Consider the following 24,390-nt stretch of genomic DNA (forward strand, 5'->3'; position numbering starts at 1 on the left):
TGTCCAATGGGGGCTTTTCTGTGCTGAGGATCGGGGTTGCACACACCAAACAATTCGCACAGAATTCCTTGACTTCCTCCCTGTGATGGGGCCACCACCCCGCCTCCTCTACCCTTTGCCAGGTAGTTTCCGGCCCTGGGTGTCCTGCTCCCGGGCCCCTGTGGGCCAACTGGAGGAACTCCTCCTGGAACTATCTGACGAGCCCCCTTGAAAAGCATCCCCTCCTTAACCATGATGTCCACAGCCCCGAACGGACCCTCTGCAGGTTCGCTGTTCTCCCTTTTTACAAGGACGGCCTTAAGTACGGGATCCTGCGCTTGGACTTGTGTTAATTCCGGGGCCAAAGCTATCCCCTGTGTGCCTCCCTTGTCCCGGATTGCTTCTACCGGACCTGCTGTGTACGGATCCCAGAATACTCCCTCCCTGGCCCCCTGTTTGGCCAGCTGGTCTGCCTTTTGGTTGCCCTCCCACTTGGGCTCTGTCTTTGAATGGACTTTGACCTTGTGTATGTTGTAATATCCCCGGGTCCCCGTGACTTCTAAAATTCTCCCTAGAAACGGTGCTGTTGCTAGGGGCTTCCCATCTGCGGACTTGTGACCGGGCCTGGCCCAAATGGCCAAGTACTCGGTGCACGAATTACAGGTGAACATGGAATCCGAGCAGATGGTATAGGGGGTGGGGAATTCGTCAGGGTGGGTAACCACGTACACCATCGCCGACAGTTCGGAGTGCTGAGCGTTCGTTGCTGGGGAGTTTAATGGCCTTCGCTACCTTAGCTGTGAGGTCATAAATCCCGCGCCCGGTGAGACACTCCCCGTTCACCACCGAACTGGACCCGTCTACGGAGATGTCCCGGCCTGTCGGGTGTATCCCGGCCCGGAATCCCACATCTACGTCCCACACCCCTTCTACAGTACGTGCATGGGCAGTCCCTGGGTAGATTACATTCATAGCCAGCTTTGGCTCTCTCAACCCCTGCACTCTCAGATTCATTTGCGAGAGCAATAAAGTCCAGCGAGTAATACGGGCACTGTTCACTGATCTGTCCTTTATCCTCCCGTCTAACAACATCTGAGCGAGGGTGTGGTGAGTGAGTAAAGTTATCAGGGATGATCCCATAAAGAGCTGGGAGTGCTTTACGGCCCAGTGCGTGTCCAGGAGATCCTCTCTCAGTTGGAGTATCCCCTTTCTAGCTCAGTGAGAACCCTTGAGGAGTAGCCCGCGGGTCGTAGCTTGCCGTGCCGCTCCTGGAGCAACACCGCGTTCAAGCTATCCCCGCTGGCTGCTACCTCCAAAAAGAATTCCTCACTACTGTTGACGGCTCCCAACGCAGGTGCCGTCTGTAAACCCTCCTTGAGGTGGGCGAACGCTTCCTGGCAGTCCTGGTCCCACTCCCACCCCACTCCCTTGCAGAGGAGCCGAGGCAGAGGGGCTGCCGTGGCTGCGTCACCCTCTATAAAGTCCCTGCAGTACCCTGTGAGTCCCAGGAAGGATCTTACCCCGGTTACATCCTTGGGGACTGGTAACCCCTGCACTGCCTTTCTTTTTGCCTCATCTATCGCTCGCTCACCAGCTCTTACAGTCAGCCCGAGGAATTTGACTTCCTCCCGACCGATCTGGGCTTTCTTTGGGTTCACTTTAAACCCTGTCTCCAGCAACGGCCTCAACAGCTCGTCCGGCAGTGGCCCGTGCTCCTCCACCTCCCCCCCGCAGAGAACAAAAGCAAGTCGTCCACATACTGGATTAGCCGGTTGGGTCAGCTGAAGCCTTGAGTGCGTCTGCCACACGCTGGTGAAATATGGAGGGGCTGCTATGAAACCCCTGGGGAAGGAATGTCCAGGTGTACTGTTGCCCTTTAAATGTAAAGGCAAATTTGTACTGGTCTTCCCGTTTAAGGGGAATCGACCAGAACCCATTGGAGATATCCAGCACCGTGAAAGTGGTTGCGGTCGCTGGAATGCTCCCTATGAGGTCAGCGATAGCCGCGACCGTGGGCGCGCAGGCTGGGATATTTTTATTGAGCACACGATAGTCCACGGTGACTCTCCACGACCGGTCGGGCTTCTTAACTGGCCAAAGTGGTGAGTTTACATGGGTGGCTATCGGCCTCAATGCCTCCTGTTCTACGAGGGATCCCAGCGCCGTCTCTAAATCGGCTTCTGCCTCTCTGGGGAAACTGTACTGTTTCTGTGGCCGTGTCATGGGGTCCCCTCGTACCCTGACTTCTACCCTTGTCACCCTGCCACAGTCGTGCTTGTGAGTGGTGAATGCGGGGAGGTTGTCCCACACGTTCGCCTGATATTGGGCTGGGGTATTACAGACCAACTGCTCTAGGTCGTAATTCCCCTTGAGCTTCAGAGTACACACATTACCCCTTCCTTCCCTATCTATTGGGATCACCAGCACCTCCTCGGCTTTATTTGAATCCACTGCCCCCCATAGGCAGTGATTCCATAAATCCACAATCACTCGGTTGGCTAACATAAAGTCAGTCCCGAGGACTCCTGATCCTGGCTGTTCCCATTGCACCAGGACGCACTCCCATGTGGTATGGAGGGATCCTAGTTCTAGGGCCAGGGGTTTTGAGATTGCCCCAGCCTGCTCATTTCCTGTGAACCCCACGAGGCTGAATGGGACCTTGCTAGACCAGGGTGAATTGGTCGGGTTTTTTGAATGGACCACTGTGGTGGAAGCCCCGGTGTCCAGCAAATATTTCCCCTGCACCGTCTCCACCCCCATCCTTACACAGGGCCTGCTCCACTCATCGTACATGAGCGGACACAGGTACTCAGGCTGGGCACGTTCTAGTCAGGGTGGGGGGCGTACGGGTGCGGTGGGCACTTCACTGCTCACGGCAGCGTCTAACTGGCCTTTGTCCTTCCCCATGGCCTTCCGTAGGGCGGCCACCAGAAGCTCGAACGACTCGTCGGTCGTCCTGTCTGCCTCTGTAACACATGGCTTTTGTGCTGGAGGACCCCCCTTTGGCCGCCCCCCTTTTGGGTCTGGACAGTCTTTCCATACCTGAAACAAGTCCTGGACTCGTTGATACTAACCCCTTCCTGTCGCCATTCCTTCCTATTACCCTCAATGGCTTTCATTTCATGGACCCTCCCCTTTGGTTTGACCTCCTCCCCGGAACCGGCCTTAAAGGCTAGACTCAGCTTTCTGAGCCCACCTGCCTCTTTATTTGCAAGGTCCTCAGGGTCAAACCACGCTTCTGCCCTGACCCTGATCCTTGGCAAGCTGTTCACCACAAGGACCCTGAGCCAGTCATTCCTGGGGGCTCCTATCAACTGCGTGCGGTCGATCGTTCCCTCCAGTTGCCTTTACGTACACGGGCCATAGCCTGTCCACGAGTACATCTGGTGTCTCGCCGGCCAGCTGCCTAGTCCGTTCTACTTGTAAGAACTGGCTACCCTGGGTATGCCCGATGGCCCTCAGGATCTCGTCTTTCAGCCCCTCTGTGGTGCTCCTCCTAGCTTTGTGGCTGCGGATAAGCTCTGATACAATCTCCCGTCAAGGGAGAACAGCATTAGATGTTGATCTCACCCTCACTACATCCGTTGACCCTCCCCTATCTGTTCTACTTCCATAAAGTGAACTGAGGGGTCCCCGTCCTGTTTGAGCTTGGACGTCCCTGCTTGCATGGCTTCCAGCTGAGGGGTTGTGTACTGGACCACGTAATCACTCTGCAGCGGGCCCTGGTCACCGTTTGGTGCCAGTGGACCGAACTTCTGCTGCCCCAGAGGACACATTGGTCTCGGTGGTGCTTCAGGCACCGGTCGAACTTCCCTGTCCTGAGCCCTATCATCAGGCTCCTGTTCCTCCTTGTTCCAGTCTATCCCGGTTTCCCCCGGTGACATTAAACAAGCCATACCTCTGGCTACGGACGCGGCTTGGGTCAACCTTTGGATCCTTTCCTTACAGGGACCGTGATCTGCTTCCTCATAGCCTCTGCTCCTGGCTACATTATAAGCTATCTTTATATCCCTTAGCTGACCCTCCAAGCTGTCAGCTCTTGCTATTAGCCTCACATTTTCTTCCCGTAGGGCCTGCTTGTTTACCTTGGCCTCTGTAACCTGACACTGTGGGTATTCAACCATGTTACGGGAGGTCTCTTCCTGCGCACGTCTTTTCTGCCTTTCCTCGTGCAGTTCCTCCAATAGTCTACTCCCAACTATCTCCCTCACGTCTGACCTATCCTCAGACTCTTTAAGCTCGTTCCCTAGCTTTTCAACCCACTCCCTGAGCAGTTGAACTTGCTTCTGCAGACACAGAAGCCAAATCGCTTTCTCCTTTGACTTCCTGTGATCCCTGCTACCTGTCCACTCTGCAGCCCTATCCTGGGGACTCTCAGAGTGCAGTATCTCCACCACCCATAGCTGAGACACGTTAATCTTATTGAACATGTAGAAGGAAATTCTATCCTCCATTTCGGGTCTCTTGCCCTTAAATCTGTCACAAAACCTATCTCCTACCTGGCTCGCCAATATCTGTAAGTGGTTTTCTCGGGCGTACCGAAAACACACCTCTTACTATAAGTTCTGGAACGATAGGGATTATAAGGACAGATCTGTCTACACTGTCCCATCAAACACTCCCAAGTCAGGTACAAAACAGTTTAGGTACAGAGTAAAGCTCCCTCTACAATGTCCAATCAACCACTCCCAGGGTAGGAACAGAAAGGGTTAAATACAAAAAAAAACTCCTCCTACACGATCCCAACATCCATTACAGCACTGGGTATAGACTAAAGCTCTCTCTACACTTTCCCATCAAACATTCCCAGGGCAGGTACAGCACAGGTAAAAAACAGACCAAAGCTCCCTCTACACTGTCCCATCAAATACTACATGGGCAGGTACACCACGGGTTAGATACAGAGTAAAGCTCCCTCTACATTGTCCCATCAAACACTCCCAGGGCAGGTACAGCACGGGTTAGATACAGAGTAAAGCTCACTCTACACTGTCCCATCAAACACTACCAAGGCAGGTGCAGCCGTGGTAAGGTACAAAATAAATCTCCATCTGCACAGTTTTTTTTTATTCGTTCATGGGATGTGGGCGTCGCTGACAAGGCCAGCATTTATTGCCCATCCCTAATTGCCCTTGAGAAGGTGGTGGTGAGCCGCCTTCTTGAAACGCTGCAGTCCGTGTGGTGAAAATTCTCCCACAGTGCTGTTAGGAAGGGAGTTCCAGGATTTTGACCCAGCGACGATGAAGGAACGGTGATATATTTCCAAGTCGGGATGGTGTGTGACTTGGAGGGGAACGTGCAGGTGGTGTTGTTCCCATGTACTTGCTGCTCTTGTCCTTCTAGGTGGTAGAGGTCGCGGGTTTGGGAGGTGCTGTCGAAGAAGCCTTGGCGAGTTGCTGCAGTGCATCCTGTGGATGGTACACACTGCAACCACAGTGCGCCGGTGATGAAGGGAGTGAATGTTTAGGGTGGTGGATGGGATGCCAATCAAGCGGGCTGCTTTGTCCTGGATGGTGTTGAGCTTCTTGAGTGTTGTTGGAGCTGCACTCATCCAGGCAAGTGGAGAGTATTCCATCACACTCCTGACTTGTGCCTTGTAGATGGTGGAAAGGCTTCGGGGAGTCAGGAGGTGAGTCACTCGCCGCAGAATACCCAGCCTCTGACCTGCTCTTGTAGCCACAGTATTGATATGGCTGGTCCAGTTAAGTTTCTGGTCAATGGTGACCCCCAAGATGTTGATGGTGGGGGATTCGGCAATGGTAATGCCGTTGAATGTCAAGGGGAGTTGGTTAGACACTCCCTTGTTGGAGATCGTCATTGCCTGGCACTTGTCTGGCGCGAATGTTACTTGCCACTTATCAGCCCAAGCCTGGATGTTGTCCAGGTCTTGCTGCATGCAGGCTCGGACTGCTTCATTATTTGAGGGGGTGTGAATGGAACTGAACACTGCAATCATCAGCGAACATCCCCATTTCTGACCTTATGACCCTTTACACTGTCCCATTAAACACTCCCAGGGCAGGTACAGCACGGGTTAGATATAGAGTAAAATTTGCATCCTATCCATCTGTGCTTTCCATGGACAGTCAGTTTCTGCTTGTCTGCATTTTCCACTAAAATCCTCCTGTGTATCAGACAGTAGCGCAGTATACAGTCGTGTCCTCTAGGGGTCGATATTGGACCCACTGCTTTTTTGTGATATATTTTAATAATCTTGTCTGAGACACAGGCAGTATAATTTCAAAGTTTGCAGATGACACAAAATGTAGGAAACAGTGAGGAGGATGGTAACAGACTTCAGGACGACATAGACAGACTGGTGAAATGGGCAGACACATGGCAGATAAAATTTAATGCAGAAAAGTGTTAAGTGATGCATTTTGGAAGGAAGAATGAGGAGAGGCAATATAAACTAAATGGTACAATTTTAAAGGGGATGCAGGAACAGAGAGACCTGGGGGTTCACATACACAAATCTTTGAAGGTGCCAGGATAAGTTGAGAAGGCTGTTAAAAATGCATACGGGATCCTTAAGACCATAAAAGACCATAAGAGATAGGAGCAGGAGTAGGCCATTCGGCCCCTTGAGCCTGCTCCGCCATTTAATGAGATCATGGCTGATCTGATTTTTACCTCAACTCCACTTGGCTTCATTAATACAGGCATAGAGTGCAAAAGCATGGAAGTTATGCTAAACCTTTATAAATCACTGGTTAGGCCCCAGCTGGAGTATTGTGTCCAATTCTGGGCACCACACTTTAGGAAGGATGTCAAGGCCTTAGAGAGGGTGCAGAGGAGATTTACTAGAATGGTTCCAGGGATGAGGGACTTCAGTTACGTGGAGAGACTGGAGAAGCTGGGGTTGTTCTCCTCGGAGCAGAGGTTAAGGGGAGATTTGATCGAGGTGTTCAAAATCATGAAGGGTTTTGATAGAGTAAATAAGGAGAAACTGTTTCCACTGGCAGGAGGGCTGGTAACCAGGGGACACAGATTTAAAATAATTGTCAAAAGAACCATGGGGGAGATAAGGAGAATTTTTTTTTACGCAGCGAGTTATGATGACCTGGAATTCACTGCCTGAACGGTGGAAGCAGATTCAATAATAACTTTCAAAAGAGAATTGGATAAATACTTGAAGGGGAAATATTTACAAGGCTACGGGGGAAGAGCAGGGAAATGGACCTAGTCGGATAGCTCTTTCAAAGAGCCGGCACAGGCACGATGGGCCAAATGGCCTCCTTCTGTGCGGTATGAAACTATGAACCAAGATTCAACGTTCGATGCTTCTCTGGTGTGGGGGAACGACCCCTTGGCAGCTGCGTCATGGGGCTCCTGTTATTACAGATCACTGTTGGGGCTGGGAGAGCTGGGGGTGAGATCGCCCTGGACCCCGATTGTGCCTGAAGATAACAAAAGAGAGCAATTCATTGGAGTGCGATTGAACCTGTCCCTTTGAGATTAAAACCAGTGGTGATTGGAAGTGCGATGAAGAATAAAACAGTCCCTGACAGGGAGTTTAACAGCTTCTGCTGCAGCCCGAGAGCCAAGTGAAATCCCCAGCTGTCTCTCTCCTCTGCTCAACAACCGATAATCTGTGCCACCAAGTAAGAGAGCCACGTGGTACATCAGCGCACGCTGGGACAAATATGGATCCACAACGGGCAGCGCTGCGGGATTATTGGTAAAGGTGGCGTTAGGTCCATCTCAGTCAGGGCCCCGAGCAGACTCTGTGACACCCACGCCATGGTAACCGACGATCTCTAATCATTTTGTCACGTATTACCTCTTGCAGTCACGCCTTTTCACGATCGTACATGCGTGGGTTTGACTCCAGGTTAAGTCAGCCGTATTTGGTCTGGTAAAATGTAAGGGAGCCCAAACCGAACCCTTTGCAGGGACCCCACCTCCTCCCCCCCCCCCCCCCACTCAGGCAAACTCTGCTCCTGTGGACGGGAAGCAAATGCACGGGGAGCTTTAACGGGAAACACATCACCACGGACAGCTGAAGCACAGACTGTCGACATAAACTGAGGACAGTCGCCACCCAGTGGATCACATTTCCAATGGAACGAATCGGAACCTGTAACATTTTTACACTGGTCCTTCAAAGACTGTTCCATTGGGGAATTTATTGTCCCTCAGAACCTCCCTGTGTTTTCAGCACCAACCTAAGTGTTCATTAAATTATCTTGAAGTCTCTTTACATTAACTTTTAGCTTCTGCCTCTTAAGTGAGTTTCAATATTCAGTTTAGTCAGTGGGACTTAGAAAGAAATACCAGACAGAGACAGTCTTTAGTCGATAAGAAATTACAAAGAAGCTGTCTTTGTTAGCTCCAGCCTTGAAAAGGCACATGCCTGAGAAATACCGTTGATCTAGCAAATTAGGGAGTGTGAATCAAATTAAGGGAGTCTGCTCTGTGCACTGCAAGGACGGGACAATCAAATCAGTGTCGAATGATAAATGTGGATTAGGTAATGTAAAAATATATGAATTCTCACCTAGCAGGGTGGGAAAAAATGTTTAAATCAGTGATGGCCAGCCTTTTGCAAATTAGTGCACATTGTGAAACTAGAATGTACAGGCCTGCCACTTGTAATATTGTCATGAATTATACTAATTTTTTAAACTTGGCAATCTTAGCTGAATAAAACAAAGAATAATAACTCCAACAATTGTTATAGGGCCAAAAATTATGAAATGAGTTCACTAGGGCTACAAATTAAACATGGCAATCTTACATACTTAATGTGGCTTCGGAACCTGCTTGCTGCTACACCTCAATGTATTTCATTGTGTGCGTGAAGCTCAGACATTTCGGAGAGATGTCAGAAGGCGCTTTTATCAATAACGTTCATCTTTCTCTTATTCTTCCATTTCATTCTGTTCAGCACAAGCATACACACAAGAAACTGCCGGCTTGATCCGAGACAAACACAGTTATCTCACATTAGTGTCACAGCACCTCATGTATGTTCAACAGTACAGGACACTGAGGTGAAGAGAGCAATGTGGGAAATGCTATTCTTTAATACTGAACACAAGAGAAACTGGTCAAATGAAGGAAAATGTTTATTTCAGAATAAAATATTACTCAAAACACCACAGTAAAATATTAATTATTGGACTCTTTTTTGAAAATAATGTCAACAGATGAGAGACCCAGAAAGTGCCAAACTGTTGCTTAATGCTTGTAATTCGTGCAACATTCTCCAGAATTCATCTCAAGTGGTTGTTCACAGGCAGCGCACACTGGGGAGGGAGGGAGGGAGGGAGACCCCCCTCTGTAGATCAGTCACGTTTATACTAACTCACCAAGTCACAACCGCTAACTTCCCCCACGAAGGGATAAACCAAATCTCACCTGAGCACCAGTCCCTTCACCCCGACGGGTTCCTCCTCCTCCTCTCTGCAGATCAGGTAGCTCTCCATCCCCACAGTCCTGGCCACCAGATCAGGTAGCTCTCCATCCCCACAGTCCTGGCCACCAGATCAGGTAGCTCTCCATCCCCACAGTCCTGGCCACCAGATCAGGTAGCTCTCCATCCCCACAGTCCTAGCCACCAGATCAGGTAGCTCTCCATCCCCACAGTCCTGGCCACCAGATCAGGTAGCTCTCCATCCCCACAGTCCTAGCCACCAGATCAGGTAGCTCTCCATCCCCACAGTCCTGGCCACCAGATCAGGTAGCTCTCCATCCCCACAGTCCTGGCCACCAGATCAGGTAGCTCTCCATCCCCACAGTCCTAGCCACCAGATCAGGTAGCTCTCCATCCCCACAGTCCTGGCCACCAGATCAGGTAGCTCTCCATCCCCACAGTCCTGGCCACCAGATCATGTAGCTCTCCATCCCCACAGTCCTGGCCACCAGATCAGGTAGCTCTCCATCCCCACAGTCCTGGCCACCAGATCAGGTAGCTCTCCATCCCCACAGTCCTGGCCACCAGATCAGGTAGCTCTCCATCCCCACAGTCCTGGCCACCAGATCAGGTAGCTCTCCATCCCCACAGTCCTGGCCACCAGATCAGGTAGCTCTCCACCCCCACAGTCCTGGCCACCAGATCAGGTAGCTCTCCACCCCACAGTCCTGGCCACCAGATCAGGTAGCTCTCCACCCCCACAGTCCTGGCCACCAGATCAGGTAGCTCTCCACCCCACAGTCCTGGCCACCAGATCAGGTAGCTCTCCACCCCACAGTCCTGGCCACCAGATCAGGTAGCTCTCCACCCCACAGTCCTGGCCACCAGATCAGGTAGCTCTCCACCCCCACAGTCCTGGCCACCAGATCAGGTAGCTCTCCATCCCCAAAGTCCTAGCCACCAGATCAGGTAGCTCTCCATCCCCACAGTCCTGGCCACCAGATCAGGTAGCTCTCCATCCCCAAAGTCCTGGCCACCAGATCATGTAGCTCTCCGTCCCCACAGTCCTGACCACCAGATCAGGTAGCTCTCCGTCCCCACAGTCCTGACCACCAGATCAGGTAGCTCTCCGTCTCCACAGTCCTGGCCACCAGATCAGGTAGCTCTCCGTCCCCACAGTCCTGGCCACCAGATTGTCCTTCCACACATTGTCTCCTACGTGCGTGGCCTGCTCGGGCTCTGCCTGGGCGATGCCCAGGGCCTTGACGAAGATCCGGGGATCCAGCTCGGCCGCCCTGGCGTCCTCCGACGTCAGCACAAACTCAGAATGCTGCCGTAGCTCGCAGTTGGCTAGAATCTGCTCCAGGTGACGATCGAAGTTGGAAATTTACCGTCAGGTGGATTCCCAGTCAGTGGCAGTGAGTCAGAGTGTCCCTCACATCGGCGAACACCTCCCAGTTCCTAGCGCTGCAGAACCTCTGGTAAAGGATCTCGGCGAGTGGGGACAATACCCACTCTTGGTTCATCCTGCACAGCCCGAAGATCCGTTTGACGATGTCCCCCCATCACTACTGGGAGCTCAGGCCCCGGCCTAGGCCGTAGTTGGGGAAACAGCTCATCCTGCGTCCTGATGGCGGTGAGGAACAATCAGTGGAGAGCTTCGGCCTCCACCTGGATCCCGTGGAGCTTGGCCTCCAAGGAGTACGGCTCGCCAATCGAGTGACGCACTCAGCAACCGCCACCGTCTGCTCGCACTCAACCGTCTGCGTGCCGTGGCTTGCCACTCGCCGGATGAGAGGCAAACCATTTGTGGCACACGTGCCTGGGATTGGCCATCACTGGTTTAAAAAGTGGGTGTTAGAACAGATACCTTGGAATTCATGTAAGGTCTGGCCAATCAAGAACCTTGAGCTCGAGAACTGTAAAGTGTTTCGAATTCTCCGGTGAACTCGCAAGGTATCGTCGTACGTGTTCTCTTCAATGAATGTGTAATTATTGTCAATAATAATGATCAATGTATGTTTAATTTCTCTGATTTTCAATCAAATGCTTTTGATCGCTATTATTTTGAGGAGTAACTTGTAAGAACACCCATCCTGTAACGGACCCTCCTCATTCAGAATCACAAGAAACCAAATCGCAAAAGCCGCCCCTTGGGCGACATTATTTCCCTTGGTGCACGGGTCAGGCTTATGAGTTATGTAAGGGCAGAACTAGGTTGGATGTTAGGCAGTTCTTCTCTCCCCAGGGAATAGTGGACCTGTGGAACAGGCTGCCGGCTCGTGCGGTGGATGTTGATTCACTGAGTTCCTTCAGGAGAGAGCTGGACCTGTTTCTGGCTGGGACGGAGATCACACCACACAAAAGGTAGGTATTGTGTAATATATATTAGGGTCAATGTGCTCTCCTGGACTAGTGTCGTTCAACTAAAGAGGTCGGAGAGAAATTTTCCAGATTTTTTTCACTAATTGGCCTGGGTTTTTATCTGTTTTTTCGCCTCTCCCAGAAGGTTAGATGGGTGGGGAGTGACTGCAGTATAATACACAGGGCATCACCAAAATATGAGGCAGTTTGGATGGACCAGTGGGTCTTTGCCTGTCCATCATTTTCAATCTGTTCGCAGCAACAACTCTGGTGGGGGAACCCAGGGCAATCTTAAAATTTTGGGCTAGGCCATTCAGGAGCGAAATCAGGAAGCACATTTTCATACAAAGGGAAGTGGAGTTCTCGATCTGCCTCCCCACAAGAGGCCGCGGATGCTGGGGGTCAATTGGAACTTTCAAGACAGAGATCGATAGTTTTTTGTCAGGTAAGGGTATCAAGGGATATGGAGCTGAGGCGAGTAAATGGAGTTGGGGTACAGATCAGCCATGATCTAACTGAATGGCAGAGCAGGCTCGAGGATCTAAATGGTCTCCTCCTGTTCCTATGTTCCTGATAAAGTGTCTTTAAAGTAGAACAACGCCCCATAGTACTGAGCCTTCTCGGGAAGGTCATAGAGAGTCATAGAGTCATAGAGTTATACAGCACGGATAGAGGCCCTTCGGCCCATCGTGTCCGCGCCGGCCATCAGCCCTGTCTACTCTAATCCCATATTCCAGCATTTGGTCCGTAGCCTTGTATGCTATGGCATTTCAAGTGCTCATCCAAATGCTTCTTGAATGTTGTGAGGGTTCCTGCCTCCACAACCCTTTCAGGCAGTGAGTTCCAGACTCCAACCACCCTCTTGGTGAAAAAGTTCTTTCTCAAATCCCCTCTAAACCTCTCGCCTTTTACCTTGAATCTATGTCCCCTTGTTATAGAACCCTCAACGAAGGGAAAAAGCTCCTTAGTATCCATCCTATCTGTGCCCCTCATAATTTTGTACACCTCAATCATGTCCCCCCTCAGCCTCCTCTGCTCCAAGGAAAACAAACCCAATCTTCCCAGTCTCTCTTCATAGCTGAAGCGCTCCAGCCCTGGTAACATCCTGGTGAATCTCCTCTGCACCCTCTCCAAAGCGATCACATCCTTCCTGTAGTGTGGCGACCAGAACTGCACACAGTACTCCAGCTGTGGCCTAACCAGTGTTTTATACAGCTCCATCATAACCTCCTTGCTCTTATATTCTATGCCTCGGCTAATAAAGGCAAGTATCCCATATGCCTTCTTTACCACCTTATCTACCTGTTCCGCCGCCTTCAGGGATCTGTGAACTTGCACACCAAGATCCCTCTGACCCTCTGTCTTGCCTAGGGTCCTCCCATTCATTGTGTATTCCCTTGCCTTGTTAGTCCCTCCAAAGTGCATCACCTCGCACTTTTCCGGGTTAAATTCCATTTGCCACTGTTCCGCCCATCTGACCAACCCATCTATATCGTCCTGCAGACTGAGGCTATCCTCCTCGCTATTTACCACCCTACCAATTTTTGTATCATCAGCGAACTTACTGATCATACGTTTTACATTCATTTCCAAGTCATTAATGTAGACCACAAACAGCAAGGGACCCAGCACCGATCCCTGTGGTACCCCACTGGCCACAGGCTTCCAGTCACAAAAACAACCTTCGACAATCACCCTCTGCCTTCTGCCACTAAGCCAGTTTTGTATCCAAAGTGCCAAGGCACCCTGGATTCCATGGGCTCGTACCTTCTTGACCAGTCTCCTGTGGGGGACTTTATCGAAGGCCTTACTGAAATCCATGTATACCACATCCACTGCGTTACCCTCATCCACACGCCTAGTCACCCCCTCAAAAAATTCAATCAAATTAGTCAGACATGATCTTCCCTTGACAAAGCCATGTTGACTATCCCTGATTAATCCTTGCTTCTCCAAGTGGAGACTAATTTTGTCCTTCAGAATTTTTTCCAATAATTTTCCTACCACTGATGTTAGGCTCACTGGCCTGTAGTTCCCCGGTTTTTCCCTACTCCCCTTCTTGAATAATGGTATTACATTAGCGGTTCTCCAGTCCTCTGGCACATCCCCTGTGGCCAGAGAGGTTCTGAACATATGTGTCAGAGCCCCCGCAATCTCCTCCTTTGCCTCACACAGTAACCTGGGATACATTTCGTCCAGGCCTGGGGATTTATCCATTTTTAGGCCTGCTAAAACCGCCAATACCTCCTCCCGCTCGATGTTAATATGTTCGAGTATATCACAGTCCCCCTGCCGTATTTCTATGTCTACATCGTCCTTCTCCATAGTGAAAACAGATGCAAAAAATTCATTTAGCACCCTTCCTACATCTGCCGGCTCCACACACAGATTGCCATTTTTGTCCCTAATGGGCCCTATTTTTTCCCTAGTCATCCTCTTACCCTTAATATACTTATAAAACATCTTAGGATTTTCCTTTATTTTGCTCGCCAGTGTTATTTCATGGCCCCTCCTTGATCTCCTAATTTCTTTTTTAAGTATCCCCCTGCACTTTTTGTACTCCTCTAGGGCTTCCTCCGTCTTTAGCCTTTTGTATCTGCCATAAGCCCTCCTTTTTTTCCTAATCCATTCTCGTATATCTCCTGACATCCAAGGTTCCCTGGAGTTCTTGGAACCACCCTTGACCTTTACGGGAACATGTTGCCATTGTATGGTCTCAATCTCCCTTCTGAAAGACTCCCATTGCTCCGATGCGGATTTTCCTACAAGCAGCTGATCCCAGTCCATTTTGGCCAGATCCTGCCTTATCCTATTAAAATCGGCCTTCCCCCAATTTAGAACCTTTATTTCCGGCCCCTCCCTGTCCTTTTCCATGACCACCTTAAATCTCACCGAATTATGGTCACTGTCACCAAAGTGCTCACCTACTAGCACTTCTTCCACTTGGCCGGCCACATTCCCTAGAATTAGGTCCAGTACCGCCCCCTCTCTTGTAGGACTTTCTACATGCTGGCTCAAAAAGCTCTCCTGGATGCACGTTAAGAATTTTGTACCCTCTACGCCTTTTACACTCTGAGTATCCCAGTTAATATTGGGGAAGTTGAAATCCCCCACTATTATTACCCTATTATTTGCACAATTTTCTGAGATTTGCCTACATATCTGTTCCTCTATCTCCCCCTGACTGTTTGGGGGCCTATAGTACACTCCCATCAAAGTGCTTGCCCCCTTTTTGTTTTTAAGCTCCACCCATATGGCCTCATTAGAGGAACCTGCTAATATATCATCCCTCCTTATGGCAGTAATTGATTCTTTAATTAATATTGCGACCCCCCCTCCTCTTATACCTCCCCCTCTGTCTCGCCTGAAGATTCTGTACCCCGGAATATTGAGCTGCCAGTCTTGCCCCTCCCTCAACCATGTCTCTGTGACAGCAACAATATCATACTCCCATGTGTTTATCAACACCTTCAGTTCATCCACCTTCTTCGCAAGACTCCTTGCATTAAAATAGATGCCATCCAGCCTTGCCCTCACATATTTGCCCTGTCTTCCAAGCTGACTTGTTTTTTTCTCTATATTTGGCTGCACATCACCCCCTATTGTAGCTCCACTCTGTATCCCATCCCCCTGCCAAGTTAGTTTAAACCCCCCCCAACAGTGCTAGCAAACCTCCCCGCAAGGATATTTGTCCCGCTCTGGTTCAGGTGCAACCCGTCCGACTTGTACAAGTCCCACCTTCCCCAGAAGCAGGCCCAGTGATCCAGGAAACTGAAACCCTCCCTCCTGCACCAACTCTTTAGCCACGCATTCATCTGTTCTATCCTCCTATTTCTATACTCACTAGCCCGTGGCACTGGGAGTAATCCAGAGATTACAACCTTTGAGGTCCTGCTCTTTAATCTGCTACCTAGCTCCCTAAATTCTTGATGCAGGACCTCATCTCCCTTCCTACCTATGTCGTTGGTCCCAATGTGGACCACGACCTCTGCCTGCTCACCCTCCCCCTTGAGAATGCCCTGTAGCCGCTCAGTGACATCCATGACCCTGGCACCAGGGAGGCAACAAACCATCCTGGAGTCACGTTTACGGCCACAGAAATGCCTATCTGTTCCCCTTACGATAGAATCCCCTACCACTATAGCTCTTCCACTCTTTTTCCTCCCAGCCTGTGCAGCAGAGCTACCCCTGGTGCCAGGAAGTTGGCTGCTGCTGCCTTCCCCTGATAAGTCATCCCCCTCAACAATATCCAAAGCGGTATATTTGTTTGAGAGGGGGACGGCCACAGGGGACCCCTGCACTGCCTGCCTGCTCTTCTTACTCTGCCTGGTGGTCACCCAATTACTTCCTGCCTGTACAACCTTTACCTGCGGTGTGACCATCTCACTAAACGTGCTATCCATGACGTTCTCAGCATCGCGAATGCTCCTTAATGAATCCATCCGCAGCTCCAGTGCTTTGGGTCAGGAAAGGTGACCCAAAGCTGGGTAGAAGGGATGAGTTTGGAGGATGTTTTATTGAAGGTGGGGATAGAGTAGATGGATGGAGGGGTTTGAATGGACAAGGGTCTGTAACTTTATCTGTGAGCACGGCCTCAGATTAGATCTCCATACGTGCGGTTCCGATTCAGCTCAGACCCCACTCAGATGTCACAGTGGCAATGGCTCCTGAGGAGGGATGTGTCAGGGCCAGTTACGTAATCCCAAGGTCCCAGCTGCCAAGCACAGGCCGGAGAGTCTGAGACCGTGGGGCCGCAGACACGGACTAATCTACCCAATTCGTAGCGTCAATACCGAGACAGAGAGGTGGAAAAATATTGAAGTAGCTTTCAGAAAAAAAAAGCCTGTTGGATTTGTCTTTCGATGAGTGTGGGGAGGCTGGGATTCAGTTCCAGTTGGAAACTCTGACTAATTCTGACAGGTTCTTTCACTGTATTGTCTCTTGCTTGACTTATTCTCTCAGTTTCAAAAACAACACTTTGTTGCAGTCAGAAAACACAGTTTCCTCTGACTGTCATTTCTGAATTGACATGTAATCCTCTCTCACCACAGGTTCCACCCCGGCCTGCCCTGAGAATTGGTGCTGGGTTCTCAGCTGTCAATGTGTCGCATTATGTTAATCACTCACATCACTTCTGTTTGTGACGAGAAATAATGTGGTCACACACGACACCGGTTGGATCCACGGGCTTTCAGGGAAAGTCTTCTAATCTGAGAGCGGACAGGGACCCGCACCGGGGGCTGACTGGGTTGTGCCACTCTCCAGTGAGCTACTGAGCCATGCAGAGACGGGAGATGGCTAGTTACATTGCCAGCACAGCCTCAATGAGCTGATCCCTGCCAAGGTCAATCCACCGACACTCAAAAAGGCTAGAAATATACAGGCAGAATTCACACACCTGATCACCATTCACTAACAGCTGCTAAGATCTGAGAGTGTGTGCATGTGTGTGTAACTGAACCTCAAGAGCTACCCATTACTATAACACAGTAAATGTCTCTCAGGAGCTGTCCGTGACTGTAACACAGTAAATGATCTCTGGACCTGTCTATTACTGTAACACAGTAAATGATGTCTGGTCCTGTCTATTACTGTAACACATTAAATGATCTTAGGAGCTGTCCGTTATAGTAACACAGTAAATGAATCTCAGGAGATAGTGAGTAAGATGAAATGGAAAAAAGGGGCATATGACAGATGTCAGGTTGATAACACAAGTGAGAACCAGGCAGAAGATAGAAAGTTCAGAGGGAAAGTGAAAAAGGAAATAAGAGGGGCAGAGAGAGAGTATGAGAATAGACTGGCGGCCAACATAAAAGAGAATCCAAAAGTCTTCTACAGGCATGTAAACAGTAAAAGGATAGTAAGAGGAGGGGTGGGGCCAATTAGGGACCATAAAGGAGATCTACTCATGGAGGCAGAGGGTATGGCCGAGGTAATAAATGAGTACTGTGCAACTGCCTTTACCAAGGAAGAAGATGCTGCCAAAGTCGCAGTAAAGGAAGATATAGTTGAGATACTGGATGGGCTAAAAATTGATAAAGAGATAGAAACATAGAAACATAGAAAATAGGAGCAGGAGTAGGCCATTCGGCCCTTCGAGCCTGCTCCGCCATTCAATATGATCATGGCTGATTCTCTATCTCAATACCATATTCCCGCTCTCTCCCCATACCCCTTGATGCCTTCTGTGACTAGAAATCTATCAAGCTCCTTCTTAAATATATTCAGTGACTCGGCCTCCACAGCTTTCTGTGGTAGAGAATTCCACAGGTTCACCACCCTCTGAGTAAAGAAATGTCTCCACATTTCAATCCTAAATGTCCTACCCCGTATCCTGAGACTGTGACCCCTCGTTCTGGACCCCCCAGCCAGGGGAAACATCCTCCCTGCATCCAGTCTGTCTTGCCCTGTCAGAATTTTATATGTTTCAATGAGATCCCCTCTCATTCTTCTAAACTCGAGTGAATACAGGCCGAGTCGACCCAATCTCCCCTCATATGACAATCCTGCCATCCCAGGAATCAGTCTGGTGAACCTTCGCTGCACTCTCTCTATGGCAAGTATATCCTTTCTTAGGTAAGGAGACTAAAACTGCACACAATACTCCAGGTGTGGTCTCACCAAGGCCCTGTATAACTGCAGTAAGACATCCTTGCTCCTGTACTCAAATCCTCTTGCAATGAAGGCCAACATACCATTTGCCTTCCGAACTGCTTGCTGCACCTGCATGTTTGCTTTCAGTGACTGGTGTACAAGGACACCCAGGTCCCTTTGTACATCAACATTTCCCAATCTATCACCATTTAAATAATACTCTGCCTTTCTGTTTTTCCTTCCAAAGTGGATAACTTCACATTTATCCACATTATACTGCATCTGCAATTGTCCACTCACTCAAATAGTTTAAATCACCTTGAAGCCTCTTTGCATCCTCCTCACAACTCACAATCCCACCTAGTTTTGTGTTGTCAGCAAACTTGGAAATATTACATTTAGTTCCCTCATCCAAATCATTGATATATATTGAGAATAGCTGGGGCCCAAGCACTGATCCCTGCGGTACCCCACTAGTCACTGCCTGCCACCCCGAAAAAGAGAAAAAGACCCATTTATTCCTACTCTCTGTTTCCTGTCTGTTAACCAATTTTCAATCCATGTCAGTACATAAAAAATAGGAGCAGCTGTAGGCCGTTCAATATGATCATGAAAACATCCCCATTCTCAATGATGGCGGAGTCCAGCACGTGAGTGCAAAAAACAAGGCTGAAGTGTTTGCAACTATCTTCAGCCAGAAGTGCTGAGTGGATGATCCATCTCGGCCTCCTCCCGATATCCCCACCATCACTGAAGCCAGTCTTCAGCCAATTCGATTCACTCCACGTGATATCAAGAAACGGCTGAGTGCACTGGATACAGCAAAGGCTATGTGCCCTGACAGCATCCCGGCTGTAATGCTGAAGACTTGTGCTCCAGAACTAGCTGCGCCTCTAGCCAAACTGTTCCAGTACAGCTACAACACTGGCATCTACCCGACAATGTGGAAAATTGCCCAGGTATGTCCTGTCCACAAAAAGCAGGACAAATCCAATCCGGCCAATTACCGTCCCATCAGTCTACTCTCAATCATCAGCAAAGTGATGGAAGGTGTCATCGACAGTGCTATCAAGTGGCACTTACTCACCAATAACCTGCTGACTGATGCTCAGTTTGGGTTCCGCCAGGACCACTCGGCTCCAGACCTCATGGACAAAAGAGCTGAATTCCAGAGGTGAGGTGAGAGTGACTGCCCTTGACATCAAGGCAGCATTTGACCAAATGTGGCACCAAGGAGCCCTAGTAAAATTGAAGTCAATGGGAATCAGGGGGAAAACTCTCCAGTGGCTGGAGTCATATCTAGCACAAAGGAAGATGGTAGTGGTTGTTGGAGGCCAATCATCTCAGCCCCAGGACATTGCTGCAGGAGTTCCTCAGGGCAGTGTCCCAGGCCCAACCATCTTCAGCTGCTTCATCAATGACCTTCCCTCCATCATAAGGTCAGAAATGGGGATGTTCGCTGATGATTGCACAGTGTTCAGTTCCATTCGCAACCCCTCAGATAATGAAGCAGTCCGAGCCCGCATGCAGCAAGACCTGGACAACATCCAGGCTTGGGCTGATAAGTGGCAAATAACATTTGCGCCAGACAAGTGCCAGGCAATGACCATCTCCAACAAGGGAGAGTCTAACCACCTCCCCTTGACATTCAACAGCATTACCATCGCCGAATCCCACACCATCAACATTCTGGCGGTCACCATTGACCAGAAACTTAACTGGACCAGCCATATAAATACTGTGGCTACAAGAGCAGGTTAGAGGCTGGGTATTCTGCGGCGAATGACTCACCTCCTGACTCCCCAAAGCCTTTCCACCATCTACAAGGCACAAGTCAGGAGTGTGATGGAATAATCTACTAACATCAGTAGTGGGGAAAATGCTCGAGTCTATTATAAAGGATAGAATAACAGAACACTTGGAAGGCATTAATTGGATTGGACAAAGTCAGCATTGGTTTATGAATGGGAAATCATAGAATCATAGAATCATAGAAGTTTACAACATGGAAACAGGCCCTTCGGCCCAACATGTCCATGTCGCCCAGTTTATACCACTAAGCTAGTCCCAATTGCCTGCACTTGGCCCATATCCCTCTATACCCATCTTACCCATGCAACTGTCCAAATGCTTTTTAAAAGACAAAATTGTACCCGCCTCTACTACTGCCTCTGGCAGCTCGTTCCAGACACTCACCACCCTTTGAGTGAAAAAATTGCCCCTCTGGACTCTTTTGTATCTCTCCCCTCTCACCTTAAATCTATGCCCCCTCGTTATAGACTCCCCTACCTTTGGGAAAAGATTTTGACTATCGACCTTATCTATGCCCCTCATTATTTTATAGACTTCTATAAGATCACCCCTAAACCTCCTACTCTCCAGGGAAAAAAGTCTCAGTCTATCCAACCTCTCCCTGTAAGTCAAACCATCAAGTCCCGGTATCATCCTAGTAAATCTTTTTTGCACTCTCTAGTTTAATAATATCCTTTCTATAATAGGGTGACCAGAACTGTACACAGTATTCCAAGTGTGGCCTTACTAATGTCTTGTACAACTTCAACAAGACATCCCAACTCCTGTATTCAATGTTCTGACCAATGAAACCAAGCATGCTGAATGCCTTCTTCACCACCCTATCCACCTGTGACTCCACTTTCAAGGAGCTATGAACCTGTACTCCTAGATCTCTTTGTTCTATAACTCTCCCCAACGCCCTACCATTAACGGAGTTAATCATGCTTAACAAACCTACTGGAGTTTTTTGAGGAGGTAACTAGTAGAATAGATGGGGGAGAACCAGTGGATGTGGTGTACTTGGATTTTCAGAAGGCTTTTGATAAGGTCCCAAATGTTACACCCTTGTTCAAAAAAGGGCAAAAGGATAAACCCAGCAGTTTAACCTCAGTGGTGGGGAAACATTTAGAAACGATAATCAGGGACAGAATTAACAGTCACTTGAACGAGTGTGGATTGATTAGGGAAAGCCAGCACGGATTTGTTAAAGGCAAATTGCATTTAACTAACTTGATAGAGTTTTTTGATGAGGTAACAGAGAGGGCAATGCAGTTGATGTGTAACATTTGCAATTCACCGGTCCTCTGGCACCACCCCCATCCTTATGGATGATTGGAAGATTATGGACAGCACCTCCACAATTTCCCCCCTTACTTCCCTCAGCAACCTCGGATGCATCCCATCTGGACCGGGTGACTTATCTACTTTAAGTACAGCTAGCCTTTCTAGTACCTACAAGTACTTTCTAGTACATACCTATATGGACTTTCAAAAGGCTTTTGATAAAGTGCCGCATGATAGGCTAGTCATCAAGATTGCAGCCATGGAATAAAGGGGGCAGTAGCAACATGGATACAGAATTGGCTGAATAACAGGAAGCAGAGAATAGTGGTGAACGGTTGTTTTTCGGACTGGAGGGAGGTGTACAGTGGTGTTCCTCAGGGGTCGATGCTGGGACCTCTGCATTTCTTGATATATATTAATGACTTGGACTTGGATGTACAGGGCACAATTTCAAAATTTGCAGATGACACAAAACTTGGAAGGGTAGTAAACAATGAGGAGGATAGTGATAGACTTCAAGAGGATATAGACAGGCTGGTGGCATGGGCAGACACGTGGCAGATGAAATTTAACGCAGAAAAACGCAAAGTGATACATTTTGGTAGGAAGAACGAGGAGAGGCAATATAAACTAGAGGGCACAACTGTTAGTGGTTACAGGAACAGAGAGATCTGGGGGTATAGGTGGCAGGGCAGGTTGAGAAAACAGTTAAAAAAGCATAAGGGATCTTGGGCTTTATAAATAGAGGCATAGAGTACAAAAGCAAGGAAGCCATGATGAACCTTTATAAAACACTGATTCGTCTACAACTGGAGTATTGTGTCCAGTTCTGGGCACTGCACTTTAGGAAAAATGTGAGGGCCTTAGAGAGGGTGCAGAAGAGATTTACGAGAATGATTCCAGGGATGAGGGACTTTAGTTACGTGGATAGACTGGAGAAGCTGGGGTTGTTCTTCTTGGAACAGAGAAGGTTACGAGGAGATTTGATAGAGATATTCAAAATCATGACTGGTCTAGACAGAGTAGATAGAAAGAAACTGTTCCCATTGGCGGAAGGGTCAAGAACTAGAGAACACAGATTTAAGGTGATTGAGAAAAGAACCAAAGGTGACATGAGGAAAAACTTTTCTACCCAGCGAGTGGTTAGGATCTGGAATGCACTGCCTGAGGGGGTGGTGGAGGCAGATTCAATCATGGCCTCCAAAAGGAAAGTGGATAAGTACTTGAAAGGAAAACATTTCTAGGGCTACGGGGATAGGGCGGGGGAGTGGGACGAGCTGGATTGCTCTTGCATAGAGCCAGAGCGGACTTGATGGGCCGAGTGGCCTCCTTTCATGTTGTAACCTTTCTATGATTCTATGATTCTCGGAGCTGTCCATTGCTGTAACACAGTAAATGAATCTCAGGACATGTCCATTATTGTAAAACGGTAAATTATGTGAAGAGTTGTCCATTACTGTGACACAGTAAATGAACTCAGGAGCTGTCCATTACTGTAATACAGTAAATGATCTGAAGAGCTGTTGATTACTTTAACAGAGTGAAGGAATCTCAGGAGCTGTCCATTTTATTAACACCTTAAGTGAATCTCAAGAACTGTCCATTACTATAACAGAAAATGGTCTCACGAGCTGTCCATTACTGTGACACAGTAAATGATTTAAAGAACTGCCACATTAAATGATCTCATGAGCTGCCATTACTGGTGCACAGTAAATGAATCTCAGGAACTGTCCATTACTGTAACACAGTAAATGAATCTCAGGAACTGTACATTACAGTAACACAGTAAATGAATCTCAGGAACTGTCCATTACTGTAACACAGTAAATGAATCTCAGGAACTGTACATTACAGTAACACAGTAAATGAATCTCAGGAACTGTCCATTACTGTAACATACTAAATAATGTCATGAGCTGCCATTACTGTAACACAGTAAATGAATCTCATGAGCTGCCATTACTGTAACACAGTAAATGAATCTCATGAGCTGCCATTACAGTAACACAGTAAATGATCTCAGGAGCTGTCCATCACTGTAACACAGTAAATGATCTCAGGAACTGTACATTACTGTAAAATGGTAAATTATCTGAAGTGTTGTCCATTACTGATCTGATGAGCTGCCCATTACTGCCACACAGTAAATTAATCTTAGGAGCTCTCAGTTACTGTAACACAATAAATGAATCTCAGGAACCATCCATTACTGTAACACAGTAGATGAATCTCAGGAGCTGCCCATTATTGTGACACAGTAGAGGATCTCAGGACCTGTCCAATACTGTGACACAGTAAATGATCTGAAGAGCTGTTGATTACTGAAATAGAGTGAAGGAGCTCGATTTTCCCAGGAAATTGCGGGTGCATTGGGGGCGGGGGGCCTCCAAAAATCAGGGAAATCCCGTTCGGGTTCAGAGCCCGGCTCCAACTCACCGATGTCCGAGTTCTCCAAAGATGCACCTGTGTGCGCGCAGGCGATCCGAATCCAGAAAATGATAAAGAGCCAAATGTAGCTCATTGAGGTACTTAAGGCACTTTACTTGTGACAGATTACCTGGTTAGAACTATTTTTAAACTTACCTGGGCGGCTTTCCCATGACTTCTGATTCACGCCTGGATCAGTCAAAAACAAATGAAATAAATTACATAAAAAAACCATTGCACAAAGTTAAAACACAAAATTAACCTTCCTTTCCACCCTGCTCCGATGTCCAATGTCACCCCCTCCGATCTCCCCTTCTTCAGCCCCCCGATATTCCCCTCCAATCTCCCCGCTTCACCCCCCCCCCCCGATGTCCCCCCATCTCCCCCTCTTCACCCACCTGCACCCCGATGTCCCCTTGATCTCCCACTCTTCAACCCCCCGATGTCCCCCCATCTCAGCCCCAGGACGTTGCTGCAGGAGTTCCTCAGGGCAGTGTCCTAGGCCCAACCATCTTCAGCTGCTTCATCAATGACCTTCCCTCCATCATAAGGTCAGAAATGGGGATGTTTGCTGATGATTGCAC

General features: G+C 48.7%; 1 pseudogene; it reads right to left on the minus strand.

Moving 5' to 3' along the window:
* Nucleotides 1-10,234: 10,234 nt before the first annotated feature.
* On the minus strand, nucleotides 10,235-23,900 carry LOC137324064 (haloacid dehalogenase-like hydrolase domain-containing protein 3; annotated as a pseudogene).
* Between the last annotated feature and the right edge of the window lie 490 nt (nucleotides 23,901-24,390).

Source organism: Heptranchias perlo, chromosome 7 (genome assembly GCF_035084215.1).
Source record: "Heptranchias perlo isolate sHepPer1 chromosome 7, sHepPer1.hap1, whole genome shotgun sequence".
Classification (NCBI taxonomy): domain Eukaryota; kingdom Metazoa; phylum Chordata; class Chondrichthyes; order Hexanchiformes; family Hexanchidae; genus Heptranchias; species Heptranchias perlo.